Source organism: Typopeltis vanoorti, chromosome 17 (assembly GCF_054136105.1).
Source record: "Typopeltis vanoorti isolate ZY-2024b chromosome 17, IOZ_Tvanoo_1.0, whole genome shotgun sequence".
Lineage (NCBI taxonomy): Eukaryota > Metazoa > Arthropoda > Arachnida > Uropygi > Thelyphonidae > Typopeltis > Typopeltis vanoorti.
In genome coordinates, this window is record NC_143565.1 from 85,449,485 (window position 1) to 85,469,360 (window position 19,876).

At 36.6% G+C, this 19,876-nt stretch overlaps 1 protein-coding gene across 1 annotated transcript in view; it reads left to right on the plus strand.

Moving 5' to 3' along the window:
* The first annotated feature begins 5,058 nt into the window (after window positions 1-5,058).
* LOC150097591 (protein FAM89A-like) overlaps window positions 5,059-19,876 on the plus strand; it is a 40,228-nt gene continuing 25,410 nt past the window's right edge. Inside the window, exon 1 of the mRNA XM_090407461.1 lies at window positions 5,059-5,255. The gene's annotated coding sequence lies outside the window, so the exon portion shown is untranslated. The remainder of the gene's footprint in view (window positions 5,256-19,876) is intronic.

The window sequence follows — 19,876 nt, forward strand, 5'->3', positions numbered from 1 at the left end:
CAGGTACAGATTTTTTCTGAAATGAGCGAAAAACGCCTAGATGTTCAAGACTTTTGTAATATTGTAGAGTTTATTCATTGTCTTCCAGGAAGTAAAGCACCTGTTGAGAGAATATATTCTGTTATGAACAGCATTTGGTCAAAGGAGAAATCTAGATTAAGTGTTGAGACAATGAGGACTATGTTAGTTGTAAGACAAAATTGTGTGATGGAGTGTGAGAAGTTTTATGATAAGCTTCTGAAAGACCAAAATTTGCTGCGTAAGATTTAATTATGTAATTAAACTTTTTATCGTCTTACTTTTTAATGAATACAGAATATTATTACATAATCCCCGTCCCATTTTTGCCATCCCAATGTCCCGGTTTTGTCTCAAGGAAATATGGTCAGCCTAGTCTTGGACTACAACTATCTTTGATTGGCTACAAGTGGATATTGAATTATCTGCTCAGTCTCCAAAAGTTATATAGAGTTAAAACGGTCTCGCCTACTCCTTATAGAAAGTCCTTTGCAGATTTTTTTTTCAATTAGAAGAATCAGGGCACCAGTAATGCACGCGTGCTCCTGTATGTATGTATATATTTAATATTAAACAAGAAATGTAAAAGAAAACTTTATGTTTTAAATGTCATTCATCCAAGACAAGTTTTCAGTCTTGATACAATTGATGGCCAGAAAGGTGAGGAGAATAAAAAACTTGTTATCATTGGAATTAAAGACCATATAGATGGCTCTTCATTAATTCATAACCAAAACCTTCCAAAAGGTTTTGAAACCATTCCAAAACACAACAGTGAAAAGTATAGACGAAGTGGAAGGATTTTTTTCTGTGTCTTTACGTTGAACTGTCAGAGAGAGAGAGAGAGAGAGAGAGAGAGAGAGAGAGAGAGAGAGAGAGAGAGAGAGAGAGAGAGAGAGAGAGAGAGAGAGAGAGAGAGAGAGAATATTTGCTATCTCTATTCTAACAGATTTAGAGTGGGGACATTAACAATAACAATTCTGTTAATCATGCTCTCTTCTTTACTGACTGGAATATTTTTTAAAATCTTTGGAGCAGAACCACAAACGTTAGAACAATATTCAATGGTTTGACGGATTGGCGATTTCTATAGAGTGAACAGCTGTTCAAAGATAATATAACACCTTGCGTGCAAGAGAAAAAGTTATTGATTTCAAGGAGGCAATATTTGCAACATATTCATGACAAGAGAGGTATGAGGTGAAAGTAATCCTAAGAAAAAATTTTCATTTTCTTTACAGATTTGGGAGTTGTAAAAAATAAAATTGGAAGAAAAAAATTACTTAATACTTTTTATTCCCTTATAGGGAGCAGGCGAGGCCGTTTTAATTTAATTTTATTTTGAGAGCACCAAAGAGGATTCAATTCTACTAGCATCGAAATTAAGATTATCAAAATCCCAATGAAGTACTATTTGGAAATTAGAATTTAAGACTGCAGAAATACTCTGGAAATTTTGATGATTTGTATTATGCAAAGTCAATAACAACGAGGAAATCTGATGACAGTACATAGCTCCTGTCATTTTCCAGTTAATTTGCACTCAACTCGATATATTTGATGCCGAAGAAAAATATCAATAAAGCATTAATAAAGTATTAGTTACCGAGTGTGGGGAAAGAAATCCACCTATCTTTAAGCGTAGTTTATGTCCAGTCAGAAATTTGTCAACCTAATTCTAGAACAGACCAACTCATGGAATCTTACTTAATAGCAAGCTCAATCATTTGGTTCTGATGAAAAGTCTTGTAGATTTTCAGAAAAACATTTGTTTATGCTTTCTTCGACTATATCCCGCGTTAAAAGATCGTTGGCACAATATATAGTAGGGTGTTTTTCCACCGGAAACTAGGGTTCTAAGCCAGAAAATTGACATTAGAATTATTATTTCAGATATACCTGTTAGGGTTTAAGGCCACAAATTTGCGACGCTTATCCTCCATAATCTTTTCTCTGAAAGTCTTGATTAATTCTCGAGAGTATGTGTTCGCTATCAGTGATGGCTAAATGATGAAGACCGGCTACCAATCGATCTTCAAAAAGTTTATCAGAGCTAAACGAGCTCCCCTATTTTCTTTGGGAATAACGTGCTACACAATAATGACATAGGTTGGGTCTAACAGGAGATAAGCCACTGTTTAATGATTATGAAAAGATAGGCCGGACAATCAGGGATGCTACTGATATCCAACACTTACAGAATGATTTGAATAGGCTGGAGATTTGGACAAATCAGAATAACCATCGATTCAATGCTAATAAGTGTAACGTTATCAACATTGGCATAATTATATTTCCAACTGCATATTATATTAGCTGGGTTATGCTAGAAGAAACTGATGAGGTAAGGGATCTTGGCATAATGGTAGATAGGAATTTGAAGTTCAGAGGCCACATAGGAAAAATTGCAAATACAACTCAAGGATAAGGAAGTCCCTTTGCCTCTTTACAAGGCCTCCATAAGATATACACCTGGACTGCTGTGTGCAGATATGATCTCCTTTGTTCCAAGGTGATAAAATAACCTGGAAAGAGTTTAAAGAAGAGTTACAAAGATTATATCTGAATAGGTTGGTCGATTGGTAGAGCCTTTGCTACTAATGGCCCACGCAAAAAGTTAAGCAAGTTTGAGCGGTTAGTAGTTTGAAAAGGATAAATCGTTCGATGCTGTTGACACACTCTCCCGCGATGAGTCTTTGGACTCCCTGGCGTTGTCACATAATAATAATAATAATAATAAAAATCAGCTAACGCCTTTTTATTCCCGTATATGGGGAGTAGGCGAGGCCATTTAGCCCTATCTAACTTAATAATAACAACAATAATAATAATTATTGTTATTATTATCATCAGCAAAAAAAAAAAATCAGCTAACGCCGTTTTGTTCCCGTATAGGGAGTAGGCGAGGCCGTTTTTAAGCCCTTATTATTATTATTATTATTATTATGGAATTTAGATTATGAGGGCAGATTGCGAGTATGTGAATTACAGCCTCTTCTTAACAGGAGAAAGACGGGTAATATAAACCTGCCACTGAGTAAATCCTCTCTACTTCCTAGGAAGTAGAAAGGTTTTACTCCCAGGAAGTAAGCAAACCCAATGGATGTTTGTGATTTCTGTGAAAGTACTAGTGGTGGTAGATCGCGTTGGTGTTAGATGATGAAGCAGTGAGTAGTGATGAAGGTGGTGGAGTAGATGCCCTCCCTCGATGAGTCTTTGGACTCCCTGGAGGTGTGATTTAATAATAATAATAATAATAATAATAATAGAAATCTACAAACTTCTGAATGAGTGTTATAGGATATCGTTTGAGGAAATTTTTCGTTGTATCGAAGATCGGGAGAGAACACTAGTGGGAATTAATTTGCAGAGCAGTAAGTGAATGGAATAGTTTGTTTATTCAAGTAGTGAGTGCATCTGGTGTGAATGAGTTTAAGGGAATGATTTTTGAAAGTTTTTTTCTCTTGGTTTCGACCTTTATTGAGATCTCTCTAAATTTCACCGAGTGATCATAAAGGATCACTACTAAACTCATTACTCCTGACCTGAAACACTCCGAGACAGAAAATCCAGCAGGGGTTCCACCCAAGCAAAAACCCGCCACTGAGTAACTCCTCTCTATTTCCCAGGAAGTAGAGAGGAGTTACTCCCAGGAAGTAAGCAAACCCAATGACGAGCATTAACAAATATCTTCAGTGGGAGCCAGACCAAAAAGAGAGAACAAGGTGAAGCAAGAAATCATACATTACCCAATGTACAAGTACATGTAGTCAAAATGTGTCACACCTTATTATTGAAATACTCAGGATTAGAGACTGAGGTTGAAAGTTTTTTTTTTTCACTTGTTTATACTATAAATTAAAGATGCCAAGAAATTATATTATTGGTTTAATAATTTATCCAAGTGTAAGCAAACAATGTACACGTGTATAGTATCTTCACATCCTGGCTGCTTTTATATAGAGGCTAATGACTTTACATCCTTTGCCTTAGTATCCCATAATGAAAAGCACACACCCTTTCGGATGCATCTTTAATTTATAGTAAAACTAAGTGAAAAACTTTCAACATCTATGTCTAATCTAGAGTATTTAATAATGTGTGATCCCTTTTTACTATGTATATGGGAAATATACTGTATGAATTCTGCATTACTTGAATCTTGTATCTTTCTGAGTCTGGCTCCCACTGATGAGACCTCAATAAAGGTTGAAGCTGGTCAGTGGCCTTCCCATAAAGCATTGCATTATTGCGTCCCATAATGCGCTTTGCATTATGGGACACTAAGGCAATTTATGTGAAATTATTAGCCTCTGTATACAAGAAGCCCAGTCGTGAAGATACTTCACGTGCAAACATTGTTTGCTTATACTTGGATAAATGATTAAACCAAGAATATAATTTATTGGCATCTTTAATTTTTTAAGGGAATGAACAACAGCTGATTGGATGATGTATAGTCTTCCTGATGTTTTGACTCTTGGAGGTCTCAGATAATAATAATAATAATAATAATAATAATAATAATAATAATAATAATAATAATAATAATAATAATAATTTTATTATTATAAGCGAAATTTCTTATAATAATAAAAGACGCTATAGAATAATATTTTTATTTATTATACCAACTTGAAAGCTTACAAATGTATAAAATGTAAAGTATCTATGCAACCAAATCTACATCATTCTAGTTCAGCTGTATTGTAGTTAGGTCACTTACGTTTGCTAACACAAATGTAAGTGACCTCTAGTGGCGGTTTCTATAACTTTTAATTTATATTCTTGCTAAGTTTAATTTTTGATATAATAGTGCAGCTGTTGGCAGATTTTTACCTTTAGACTATTATTTTTAAATAATTATCTGCAGTTAAGGATACACTAAGTACGCTTTGTAACATGTTGACACTTTAAAATTTATTTGTTGTTTAGTAAATGCGGTTTACTGTATCTGCCGAGAGGTTACGTAGTGTTTTGACTGTCATTGAAATGTGTGAAAGCGGGTTAAAAATGTTTCTCTTGGTCAGCCACGGAAACTACTTCACTGTTAATTTTTGTAGTAATTCTTGAAAAGTGAGGAACATGAGAAATGATTGTGAAAATATACGAACAGTTTTTCAGAACAGTACATTCTGATTATGCAGCTAATCTTTACTACTAAACCGCATTCTTTAAAAAAAAAATATTGCTCAATGAAACTGCAGTGTAATATTCAGGGAATTAACTATAATATGGTAGGTTTACTGTTTCACCTTGAACAGACACGATGTATAATCAGAAAATATAGTAAAAAATACATAGTTGATCACTTTCGAGGAACGTATATCCTCCAGGATGTATTTGATTATTATTATTTTTTTTTTTTTTTTTTTTGTGTGTGTGAAACTTTTATTGGTAGAGCTCGCTATATGTTGTTCATAAATATATCGCGAAAAATACACGTTCTGTATGTCACAACTTTTACTCTCATCTGAGAGTTTTGTGTAATGTTAAAATCTTGCTTTACTGCTATACTTTCGTAAATACCTTCTAGTGTGGAGATGTGGCTCTGCTGTATAGGAATAACATTTAAACATTATCCTCATCATAGAGCATCCCATGTGCTTTAGTAGATTTTTAGCTGTCCCTTTTTTGGTATTGCAGTTGGCCTAAGACATTGAAAGTGATGTGCCAGTTTGGATATTCAGCAGTTAGGTGCATTTCATCATTTATTGATATTTATTTTAGTGTTGATAATTTATTTTAAAATGTTCATGTTTAGTGCGTGCAACTGATGAAAAAAGCAAACATATAGCAGTACATTTTTATTGAGTTTATGCTGTTTCCAAAAATTCTCAAAGTTAAGTGTCATTTTTGTTGTTGGTTGTCAAGTTCCATTTAGATACCCTTAGAGAATTACATTTTCACTATCATCCAATAAGGATGAAATAGTTTTTATGTTACAGGAGGACAGTGAAGGAAATACACAGAAGTGGGAGTATTGTGAGGCACATTTTTTAAAGCTTATCTCCTGAGCCGGAGATCTATATTACATCTAACCGCTTACATTAAAATATCCAAAAAACAATCTTCAACATAGAAGAAAGAATGCAGAATTGTTAGTGTTATCATAGAATTACATCCATTGAAACAAATGAATTTCAAATACATCACATTTACCTGGCAATAATTATATCTTTATATGAGACTCCTTCAAAGAATTGGACATTCTGTAAATTCTCTGGAATTTGTAAATTCTCTAGAAGTCACAAAATATGATGGTGGTTTCTTAATTTGCATTACATTCATTATGGATTGATACATGCAACTATAATGCTTTGATTATAGAATTAAGATGCCTTTTAAAGTGATCTCATAGGCAGTGCAGTTTAAGATTGATACATTGTAGGATTTTCAAAATAAGGTAGGCAGATGAATCTGCTGCTGTTTCTTAGTGTCCTCATCTTGGATATCATTACAAATACTAATTTTTAAATGTTCACTCTGCAATACTGTATTTCTTGTCTGGTAAACTAGAAAATAGAAAGTTATTCTTTTGTTGCATACATAGCCATTTTCTGCTTTAAATGCAATAAATATTTTATTGTTAGGAACTAATCAATCAAACATTTAGTAATGATATGTAAATATCATTACTAAAATTTATTTCATATATTAAATATATCTGAATTATAAGTACTGTTTGCAGGAATTATTTGGCTTGGCAAAGATTAATCCTGCATTGTGATACATATATAGGTATGTTTATTTGTTTCATTTTAAGTAAACAGTATATCTGATAAGTCCTTTTATAGTTGAAGAGAGGTAAATAACTGGCTATATAAATGCCAAATGACTAGTAAATCTTTTCCCAGGAATTCCAGGGTTGTATTGACAAGGATCCTCCATCATACTCTGCTTTGGAAAGAGGTTATTTGTGACAGATGGTAGAAAGGATTCTCTATGAACAAAAAAAAACAGCAAACATTAGGTGTAGATAAATTTCATTGCTTGGTGATATCACCACTCTGCTTATTTGGAGACCATGAAGTGGTTAGGGAAAAAAAAGTTCGATTTTGGTCCTGGTGCAAAGCTTTCCGATTATTAAACTCTCCCCACCCATGGTGGTAATGCGAATATACTAGTTAACAGCCATTGGGTGGGATTCACATAAAGAAAAAATGGAATCATGGATTGGCTCCTTATGTCAATTGAGTGTTCACTGACAAAATCAGTATCGAGTCTGCAGAATTGGGAATATCAAAGTCTGGCTTGGATTTGCAGAAGAGTTGTATTTATGTCTCTTCTTCTTTCTGAAGTTCATGAATAAGTTGTTTGATCAAAATTTGGGTAGTTGTGAAAATGTGCTTCAGAAATGCAGAATAGTGCAAAACCTCAGTTTTTCTCCTGTGAAATATGCAGCTTATTATTGCAGCAATCATTTTGGAAATGTGTTATGGGCTTAATAAGAGGGACTTAATAGATTTGACTGACGACAACACCGTTATCTGCCAATGCTTCAGAAATGGTCTGATCCTGAAGTGAATGATTTGTGTAATCCATGAATTCTGTTTTCATCTAGTTCATGTATGAATCTCCTCATTTGGCTCTGACAGCTTGAAGGTTGTAAGAAGGTGGATTGGTAGGGAGTCAGACAAACCCCCCCCTACCCTTTATTTCACTGGCTGTTATGCATCTGAGACCTTTGAAAATGTGTTTTGTAGATCACCAAACAAAATGTCAGTGAACATATATAGCAAACAATAGAATTACTGAAATCAGCAATTCATAATAGCTTTCAAACCATTCACAATGTATATGCTTGCTGTGAGCCTGATTAAAATGCTTCTCAACAGAAGTTGAGTTAATTGGTGTCATATGAGGTGGCTGGGTTTTTTCCTTCCAGAAAATTAGTTATTTTTCATTTGCAAAACAGGTATGTTATCAGCAGGGCCATCACCAGATTAGATTGAGCCCTTAGACAAATAATTAAATATTGTCCCTGGTGGATTATAAGACAAAAATATAAGAAAATCTCCAAATGCTATTTTGTTTTTATTATAAGAGAAACATTAATGCAAAATAATTACTTAATAATATTACAATATTACATACTAGGACTTGAAAGTATTGTTAAAGGTAGTGAAAGAAAAGAGTGACAGAGTTAGAATGATGAGTCTGTTGCCGTGTTATGACAGAGAAGAGTTTAGGAGGAGGGCCATAATTGCAAATGACATTATGCGCAGGTTATGCAGATGGTGTGGTGTGGAATTCGTGGATGTGTGGAATGAGTTTGATGGGCGAAAGGATTTATACAAGATGGATAGCCTGCATTTGAATGGATTTGGTGTGTGGAGACTGGAAAAAGTGTTTGCTGAATGAAGTGAAAATGGATGTGCAGAACCAGGGAAACTAGAACCACCAAGGAGGGGGGGTAAGTGGATATGCAGGCATCAGTGAGACAGTTGAGTGTCAGAATGTATATAATGTACCCTGAGCCAGTACTAGGACAAGAAATCGGAATGGGATAGTTAGAATAACGCATCAAGATAGGGGTGGGACAAAGGGACCTCTGCATTTCATGTATACTAATGCCAGGAGTATTAGGAACAAGAAGGAAGAATTTTTGGCCTGGATTGGCTCTTCCTGGCCACAGGTTATTGGCATTAGTGAAACATGGCTGATGGATGATGATATAGTTAGTGGGATAGAATGTGTAGGTTATAATATGTTTAGGAGTGACAGAGAGAATAAAATGGGGAGAAGAGTGTTATTGATGATGATGAACTGCAGCCAAGGAGAATTGAAGTTGTATTGCAGGATAGTGAAAAGAGCTCATTTGAGGCTATTTGATGTGAGATTGAGACTGGCAGAATAAAATATACAGTTGGGTGCTGCTATAGACCAGGTGATGGAATAGATGGTGGAGATAGTATGCATAAGCAAATAGAAGCAATGAGTGGTAGGAGGGTAATTATTATTGGGGATTTCAACTATGGTAACATTGATTGGAAGGAGGAGAGGATATGTGAGGAAGGAACTGGATTTTATTCAATTATTAAGGGATAACTATCTGAGACAGCATGTAATTGAAAATACTAGGGTTTGAGAGTGCTTGACCTGGCAATAGCATCTGAGAATTTGACTGTAATGAATATGATAATGTTGCCACCTATTGGTGAGAGTGATCATAAGGTCACTATGACCTGTGAGGTGGCTAAACGTGTGGAATTTTTGATTAAGAAAGGGTATATGTGGAATTACCGTGCTGGCAAGTATGAAAAGCTTAGGAGATTGCTTGTATCAGTGCCATGGCATGTACAACTGCAAGGGCTGGATGTCGATAGAGCATGGGAAGTGGTCAAGGAGCATTTATAGGAGGTTATGGCTGACTGTATACTTAGTGTCTGAATAGTAAAACAAGTAGGGGTTAAATGGATGAATAACACCATTAAGCTTGAGCTGCAAAGAAAGAAACAACTGTGGAGGGAATTTAAAGAAAGAGGTGACCTGCAGATACACGAATGGTATAAAGTGCAGGCCAGAAGGGTAACGAGTGTGGTAAAAAAAGCAAAAGTGGATTATGAAAGGAAACTAGCTATGCAAGCTGAAGAGAATCCCAAACAGTTCTTTCAATATGCTGCAAGCAAAAAAAAAAAAAAAAAAACTGTACACGGCAAAATGATTTTAAGGAATGACGATGGTAAGGAGGTCACTGAATCAGTCAATATAGTGGAGTTACTGAGCGAGCACTTTGCAAAAGTATATCATCCAGGTGGTGACATTGAAAAATGAAGGAACCATTAGTTTATACGGGAATTGTGATAAATGAAGTGGAAGTGAATAGTCTATTACAGAACCTTAATGTGAATACATCTGTGGGATTGGATGGTATACCGGCATGGGTCTTGCATGCTAAAGAATTATCTGTGCCCTTGACCATGTTGTTTAATCTGAGTCTCAGGTCTCGTTTAGTCCCGAAGGTGTGGAAAGAGGGGAAAATAGTTCCACTGCATAAAGGAGGATCCAAGACTACAGTTGCAAATTACCGACCGATCAGCATATCAGGAGTCGTTGTCAAGGTCTTGGAGAAAGTAGTCAAGGGAAAAATACAGGAATGGATTGAAAATGAGATACTGTATGGGGGACAGCATGGCTTTGTGAAGGGTAGATCATGCCTCAGTAACTTGCTCAAGTTTTAAACTACAATAGGAATGGATATAGGGTTGGTGAGATGGATAGGTGGGTGGTTGATGGAGAGATATCAAAGAGTAGTTTATTCAGAAGTAGAATCCAAAAGACGGCCTGTGACTAGTGGTGTGCTGCAGGGTTCTGTTCTTGGACCACTGCTGTTTAATTTGTTCATTAACGATATAGGGAAGGATCTAAGAGGAACAGTTCATTTGTTCGCTGATGATGCAAAGTTGGGTAGGGCAATAGTGAATATAGAAAATGTCAAAATCTTGCAGGACGACTTGGATAGATTGGAGTTCTGGGCTAAGGAGAATGGATGTCAATTTAATGTGACAAAATGTAAGGTTATGCATTTTGGGGTGAAAAGATTAGCAGCAGTATACCACATTGGTGGAACTGTACTCCAGGAGATTGATGAGGCCAGGGACTTGGGAGTGTTAGTGGATAGGAAGATGTAGTTTAGGGGGCACATTGCAAAAGTAGCTAAATCAGCTCATCAACTCACTTGGTTGTTGAAAAATACCTTGACGAGCAGAGACAAGCAAGTTATTGTACCTCTGTACCGAGCCTTGATAAGACTTTATCTCAACTATTGTGCCCAGATTTGGTCACCTGGGTTCCTTCTTGATGGGGGAAGAGGTGGAGAGGATCCAGAGGCGAGTGACTAAGATGATAGCAGGGCTATGGAATGAACCATATGAGAACAGGTTGAAAATTTTTGGGTTGCAGAAATTAGTTGATATGCAGAAAAGGGGAGATATGATTGAGACATTCAAATTGCTAAAGGGTTTCTATAGGATTAATTCAGAGAATATTTTAGGGGACACCTATGGAAGCTGGGCAAGAGTGTGGTTAGCAAGGGTTTTAGAGCTGGGTTCTTTACTTTTAGAGTGGTAAATGAGTAGAATAAGCTGCCAGAGTCTGTTGTGGGTGCTGTGACGGTGAGTGAGTTCAAGGCAAGGTATGATAGATACTGTGAGAATGTCGTATAGTTGTGTGGACATGATGTTTAGGGCCTCCCTCGATGAGTCTAAGGACTCCCTGGAGTCGCCCGTAGTAATAGTAATAATAATAACAATTGCTATCAACTGCACAATAAAACTTTTTAAGCTCTTCTAAATTTAAATTATAAGCTATGTCCGCCTCTATTCAATATAGTTGCTAGACCAACCAATCTTTCTTGGGTTATTGCTGTTCGCAAATAATTTATCAGTTTAAGCTTGGAAAAAAAATTTTCTGCACTTGCTATGCCTAACAGGAATTGTTAACACTGTCATTAGGGTGGTGGTTACGTTGAGATATACAGGGTGTTCGGGATAAATTTGACATATTTATAATTAATTATATTTTTCCGTAAGTTACATGTATTAACACACACTTCTCTTCATTTAAAAGTTTGGACCCTTCTTCATTCATATACAAGATGTCAGAAAGGATGGATAGCTGGAACCCACCTGAATCATGGAAGAGAATAACTTGTATCATGATGATTCGTGCCCGCCATCAAAATAAGGATATTACGACTGCTGCCCAATGCTCCCTGAATACAGTAAAAACAATCAGGCATGAACTAGAGACTTGCAATGGTGACTACGAGGATGTAGCAAGAAGAAAGATCCCTAGCAGACGATCTGATTGCGTTCGTACAGCAGAATTCCTCGCAAATCTGCAGGAACAGGTGTTGAAGAACCCTGGCATTGGAATTTGGGCTTTGTTCGTGGAGTTGCTAACTGTAGTCAAGCCCTGGATAACAAGGGTAGCCAATGGTAGGCCGTATGTATGGCAGCAGGATTCGGCCCCTTGCCACACCTCTGGGAAAAGTCAAAAATGGTTGTCTGAAAATTTCTACGACTTCACCAGTCCAAATGTTTGGCCTCCAAACTCCCCAGACCTTAACCCCATGGATTATTTTGTATGGGGCGCAGTTGAAAAAGACACCAATCGCACTTCCAGTAATACAAAAGCCCAGTTAATGGATAAAATTAAAACAGTTTTTGCGGCCCTTCCCAGGGAGACTGTAGCATCAGCTTGTTCGAGGTTCCGAAGCAGAATTGAAGCTGTGATCGATGCTAATGGTGGTTATTTTGAGTAAATCTTGTTGATAGTATTGTAATTAACTCTGCCTGTAATGTTTTTTTGTCAATTCATTAAATTTAATAGATACAAAGAAGATTTTCTTTTTCCTTACGAAACTGTCAAATTTATCCCGAACACCCTGTATATCTACAAGATTTTGGTTTTATATATATATATATGATAAAATTTGGTGAGGACCGGTTTTTTCTTGTATTATTGTTGAGAGGATTTTTAAATCTTCAAATAATGCCGGCCTGATTGGCCGAGTGGTTAGCATATCTGCTCTCCAGCCAAAAGTGGGTTCGAATCCCGCTGTGGGCATGGATGTCTGTGATTGTCTGTGAAAGTACTTGTGGTGGTGGTAGGCAGCAGTAGATGGCGTTAGTGTTAGATGATGAAGGTTGGAGTAGTGAGACGAAGAGTTGTAGAGCAGATGCCCTCCATCAATGAGTCTTTGGACTCCCTGGAGGTGTGATGTAATAACAATAAATCTATTGCATCTACATGAAGTGTAAAATATCTTGTTGCTGTTATATGGTGCCTACTGCAATATGGCTGAACGAACACCCTTATTAAGCGGCGCCATGAGGCAGGATGCCTCTATGCTACACCCTGTCAACGGTACTGGCTATCAGAGAACATGTAATTAAGACATATACACTGACCTCAGTTACTTCAACCATAATATAAACCATACCATGCTGGTACATTATTCTGTACATGGAGCAAGCTAGTGCCTACATATTATTAACATTTAATACAAAGATGTTCATAATGCACACTATCTAAAATAATTTTAATATTTCATTTCCATATGCTACTTAATGTATCCTGGAATAAAGGTACTTATTTGATAGGTTGTACAATGAAGATTCCTTCACTGAGATCATCTTTTTCGAAAGAATCATTGATTTTCTTCATGTTCAGCTTGAAGCATTTCAGTGAGATTTTCTCACAACACATACCTTCACTGAACTGTGTGAACTCTTTTATTGGATTCACTTGATGTATCTGGAATATTCCTGAATTTCTGGGATTTGTGATAGAAATTATGCTACATGCTATGTAATAAAAACAAAAAAATGACAGGTATATTCCGGGTGATCCAAAAGTAACAGAAAAAGTAAAAATTCAATAATTCAAAAAGTATAGACAGTAGAATGATGTGGTTTTCATAGAAATGCACAGAAAGATATGGGATTTTTTTTTTTTTAATAATGAAAAATATTATTACCAGAATAGTTACATTTGCCACCGACAGGTGGCGCTTCAGTTGTGTCAGTAGTTTGTGCAGTGGCGCAGCACAGTTCGCAACGCAGCTAGGATTACAAATGTTCAATGTGATGGCCGTCATTCGTGAGAATGGACGTCAGAAGTGGCATGACACCCTGCACAGCATCGAAGAAGGTTTCAGCTGTAATTCCTGTCACATGATGCCGAATAGCTTCTTTCAACATGGCCAATGACGTCAGCCGACCTCTGTACACCTGACTTCAAGTAGCCACATAACCAAAAGTCACAAGGTGTAAGGTCTGGAGATCTTGGTGGCCATTCGTGCGGGAAAGAGCGACTGAGGACACGGTCATCGCCAAATGTCGATCGCAGCAGGTGCTGGACAGGACCTGTGATGTGCGGAGGTGCTCCATCCTGCATGAATGTTATACTATAGAGCGCTTGCCTCTCTTGCACATTTGGAGTTCTGATAATACAGCTTAACTAAAAGTGCTTTATCTCGTAACGACAACATGCCTCACCTTGGCAGAACATTTAACTTCAGTAATAAACATTAAATGCTGAAAGCTTAACTTCAGTATTCACTACATCTGAAATTTACGTACCTCACAGTTTAAATAGTGACAGGTAGCAGCTCCGTGACCGCTACGCCTCCACCTGTCGGTGACAAATGTAACTATTCTGGCAATAAAATTTTTCGTTATTAAAAAAAATCCCATGTCTTTCTGTGCATTTCTCTGAAACTGCATCGTGCTACTGTCTATGCTTTTCGAATTATTGAATTTTTATTTTTTCTGTGACTTTTGGATCACCCGGTATTTTCCATGTATAAGCATCATCATCATCATCATCATCAAATTCCTGCCATGTACCCTCAAGGGGTGTACAGGATATGACAGTACTACATGAAAAAATTACATCATTACTAACTTCCTATCTACAATTTTCCTCCAAATCAGTCTGTTACTTGTCAAGACTCCAACATTATCAGATCTTATATTTTTATCGTCTAAGGCACTTTGTACCGTATCAATCCACCTATATCTTGGTCTTCCTCTGGGTCGTTTTCCTGCAAACCTGGCAGAGAACACTTGTTTTGCTAATCTTTCCTCTCCCATTCTATTTAAGTGACCATACCATCTGAGATTAGCTCTGCTAACGCATTCCTGGATGCTGACAATGTCAAGTTCTTTCCTAATATCCTCATTTTTAATATGATATTGCCATTGATGCCATCTGTTCACACCTCTAATCTTTCTCAGGACTCTCATATCTGCGGTCTCTAGTCTTTGGTCAAGTGTTTTACTTCTGACCCAGCTCTCAGATCCAAAAGTTAAAATTGGTTTGAACACAGTCTTGTATACAGCTAATTTAGTGTTCCGACTAATTTCTTTCTTATTCCATATGAATTTATTCAATTGACTTCCCACGATACCAGCTTTGCTGATTCTGTTGTCTATTTCTATATTTAGTTTACCATCTTCACTAAAAATTGTGCCTAAGTAGCTGAAATGTTTTACTTGTTCCACAGGTTCTCCATTCACAACACAGTTGACATTTTCAATGATTCTGCCTATTTTCATTGTCTTTGTCTTTTTATTGCTGACCTTCATACCATATCTATTACAACAGCTATTCAATTTAGTCAGAGAATCTTGCAGACTTGTATTGGATTTATTTAGAAGTATAACATCATCCGCATAAAGCAAAGAGCTGACATTAACATCTCCAATTTTGATATCAGGTTTAATACCACATTCCTTCATAATGTGATCCATATAGATAATGAATAACAGAGGGGATAATGTACATCCTTGTCTCACACCAGATTTAACATTAAACCATCTTCCTGTACTTCCTTCAATTCTAACTGCTGACTCACAACTCAAATAAAGACTAAGTATTGCTTGATATAATGCCCCATTGACACCATATAACTGCAGCGTATTGAATAGCTTCTCTCTTGGCACTTTGTCATATGCCTTTTCCAAATCGACAAAACTTAAATACAGATCTTTGTTACATTCCCATGCTTTCTCGACTATTTGTCGTAAAGTGAAGATCTGATCCTGACAGCCTCTATTTGGCCTGAATCCAGCTTGTTCTTCACCACGCTTTTCTTCCACAATTCTTCTCAACCGTTTCTCAAGTATACTTGCATAAATCTTGCCAGGAACACTCAGTAGGGAAATACCTCTGTAATTCTCACATTCAGTTTTATTTCCCTTTTTATATATGGGTACTATGAGAGCTCTACTCCAATCATCGGGAATTCGTCCCTCTGTCCAGGCTTTCTGAACTGTGCAGTGCAGCCACTGTAAGACTCTTATACCACCATACTTCAGCATTTCTGGTCGAATATCATCTACTCCTGCTGTCTTTCCAAATTTCAAGCCTTTGATGGCTTTTTCTACTTCAAGTATGGATATGTATTCCTGACTGCATGCCTGGTCAGTGTTTTTTATCACTGTGCTGTCATCACTGCTTGTTTCATTTAGCAGTTTTTCAAAGTAATTACTCCATACTTCAAGGATATCTTTTTCTCCTGTTTTCATTTCACCTTTATCATCTCTAATTCCTTTTACAGCACACTTTCCTCCATTCCTAAGCTTCTTCAACAACCTCCAGAATATTTTGCCACCTTCTTGATATTTATTTTCTATATTCTTGCCAAAGTCCTCCCATGACTTTTGTTTAGCTAGTTTTACACACTGCTTAGCTTTCTTACATTTGTCTCTGTATTCTGTAAGAGTAAAAGCTGACTTATTTGCCAGGAACTTTTGATATGCTTTCTTCTTTTCCTTCACTGCCTCTTTAACTTCCTGTGTCCACCAGGGAGTTCTGATTTTTTTATCTTTGCATACAACCTCACCACATGCCTCTCTGGCAGAATCAATCAATGTTTCCTTCAGAGTTTGCCACTGAATCTCCAAGGTTTGATTCCTGTTCTCAAACTCTTTCATTTTCTTTTCAATAATATTTCTGTATTTTAGTCTACAGTTTACATCTGAGAGCTGCTCAACTTTTATTCGCTTTAAAACTTTCTTACATGTTATTCTTTTCAATATGAAATTCAATTTTATCCTGCTCAAGACTAAATAGTGATCACTTTCAATTTCAAATCCTCTGTACACTCTGGTGTCCTGCACCAGGGAGAAAACATCACTATCAACAATAACATAGTCAATGAGACTTTTCTTATTCCTAGCCTCTTCTCTCCATGTGAATTTGTGCACATTTTTATGTTGGAACATGGTGTCAGTAATAACCAGTCCATGTCCTGAGCAGAAATCCAACAGATATTTGCCATTATTATTAGCTTTGCTCTTTTCTCCAAATTTTCCCAAAATATTTTTGTATGTCTCACAATCATTTCCTACTCTACTATTTAGATCCCCAACAAGGACCAACTTTTCCTTTTTCATTGTGTCAGTTGCTTTTTCTAAAGCCTCAAAAAATTCCTCCACTTCTACCTTAGTAGAACCTTCTGTGGGACCATAGGCACAAATAAGTCTCATTGTCCAGTTCCCCATTCTCATATTTGCCCACATTACTCTACTTGAGACTGACTGCCATTCAAGAAGATTAGCCTCGTATTTTGTGTTGAATACTATGGCTACTCCTTCTTTTCCTTGATTGTTATTGCCTGAATATAACATTTTGTATTTATTGCTCAGAAAGATCTCACCAGTTTTGGTCTTTTTTGTTTCAGTCACCCCTATTATGTCGATCTGGTACTTATCTAATTCCTCAGCTAGCTCCATTTCTTTGCCATTCAGGCTTCTTACATTGATAGTACCGATCTTTAACTCTGGTGATGTTGAGTTGGGGTTTGTTTTCAGATTTGTTCCAGTAGCTGACTTTTCGCTGTTCGCCCTGGGTCCCTGGCGAAAACAACGGGGGCCTTGTTTAACCGGGCGACGCCCCAGCCGGCATGAAATTTTGTCATGTTGTACCATCATTTTTTATTTTGGTTTAACCAATAAGAATACAATTTGGTCGGCTAAATCCCAAATTGCCAGCCCATCCTCGTTCGTTCAGTATCAAAGTAGATACCCAACAGGGTGCACCACGAGAAGGTGAGGATTGGACATTAGGTCAGAAGCCCTGGTCGGTTCTCCGCATTCCTTTAAAGGCTATTATATAATTTATATTCTTACATTGATAGCACCTACGTTCAATTCTCCTGACACTGATTTGAGTTTATTCTAGTAGTATATCATTATCATGTATCCATTTTTGTTTTGATTTAAGTTAGTATAGGATACTATCTGGTTAGCCAAGATCTAAATAGCTAGCTCATCCTTGTTCATTAATTATTCATGTGAGCATTGAGCCAGAAACCTTGTTCATGTTCTTTAGAGGCTAGATGGAAGTCTCCCCCCCTTCCATTTTATCTAGCTTTGAATTTTAAGTAGCCAGTCCCATAAAATGATGTTCATATTATCTTAGATTATTATCACACAACCTCCATGAGGTCAGCAGGCTCATCATGGAAGATTCACTCAACCATCAATATAGTTTATTATATTGAACCTTAAAATTCTTCTCTGCATTCGCAATGAATAATGGTAATGTGTTCATTCAGCCGTGATTCTTCACATAAAAAAATTTGTTCCTTACACAACTTACAAGGATGGCCTCTTGTCTTCCTCTCTTACCTTTTACCCTTCTTATAATTCCCTCTGTATTAATCTGATAAAATCCTCTCACGACCTTAAATGCATCTATGCATTTACGGTCGTGAGAGGATTTTATTTGTCCAATCAAAAATTATTCAAATCTTCCAGAAGCAATTTAACATCAGCACTGCTTCTTATAATTCTCCATTTTGCATAATCAGAAACAGCTGAATTTTACCATTTCGTTCACATGAAATACCAGTAACAAATATGTTAAACAGCAGGTGCCCAAGAACTGAGGCACACTAGTACTGTGCCCTAGGGCACATTAGTCATATACAACTTGTTATATACATCTTACACAAACTTGCTGGTATTGTTCACATAACCAGTCTCCAATCTATCTAGCCAGTCTGTTTATTATTATATAGGTATCTATGATTTCATATTGAGAACAAAATCTTGAAAAATTGTTTTATTATTCTTTTGTCCACATGTTTTTCCTTGTGATGCTTCCTGTGCTAGTTACCAAATATTTCGTATTTCAACCTTATTTTAAAAATCTCGTGCACATTTTAAAATTCAGACTGAGCTTGCTCATCATAATTTCATATATCATTCTAAATGTTGAAAGTTTATTTTTCACTTGGTTAGACTATAATAAATTTAGTTTAATTCTTTATCCAAGTGTGTGAGCAAACAGGCCTGAAAGTATCTTCAGGACTGGGGTAAGGTAGTACAACATCGGGCAACTCGTTGCAAAGGTGGAGCAAGCTTACATCATTCCTATCTCAGTATCTCCCATAATGCAAAACACATCTCCTTGCAGATATGTATAATGTTATGCATTAAGGGAAGGGCCACTACCCAGACTAATTTCGACCTTTATTGAGGTCTCTTCAGTGGGAGCCAGGCCCAGATGTGGAGATACCAGGCAGAAGCAATAGTAAGGTCATCTCTACCTATAGGTGTTGCCAGAAGGTGTGCCACCTTTTTTATTAAATTACTATGGATTTAGAGAAAGATGTTGAAAGTTTATTTTTCACTTGGTTAGACTATAATAAATTTAGTTTAATCCTTTATCCAAGTGTGAGCAAACAAAGTTTGCGCCTGAAAGTATCTTCAGGACTGGGGTAAGGTAGTACAACACTGGGCAACTCGTTAACGAGTTGCCTGGTGTTGAAGAGACCTCAATAAAGGTCGAAACTAGTCTGGGTAGTGGCCCTTCCCTTAATGCATAACATTATACATATCCGCAAGGAGATGTGTTTTGCATTATGGGAGATAGGAGTGATGTAAGCTTGCTCCACCTTTGCAATGAGTTGCCTGGTGTTGTATTACCTTACCCCAGTCCTGAAGATACTTTCAGGCACAAACTTTGTGTGCTCACACTTGGATAAAGGATTAAACTAAATTTATTATCATTATAAATGAAAAATGTGTGTGTATGTATAAATATCAAGATACTAACTAGGTTGCTTCAGGCATGAAGGAAAAGTATGCCAAGTCTTTCAATGCAGTTTGTATTAGAAAAGTTTACTGAACTTTTCCCCTTTTTTTTTCACATTTTTTATGAAAAAAAAAAAGTAGTTCATTGTGAATTGAGACTTTCTGAATTATGTTTTTTCTCATTTTAGAGACATCATAACTTATTTTAATAGTATTACAACACCAAACAAATTAAATTATAAAAAGATGTTTATTAACTGGCATATGTTTCACTGGATTTCAAACCAGCATCTTCAAGCAAA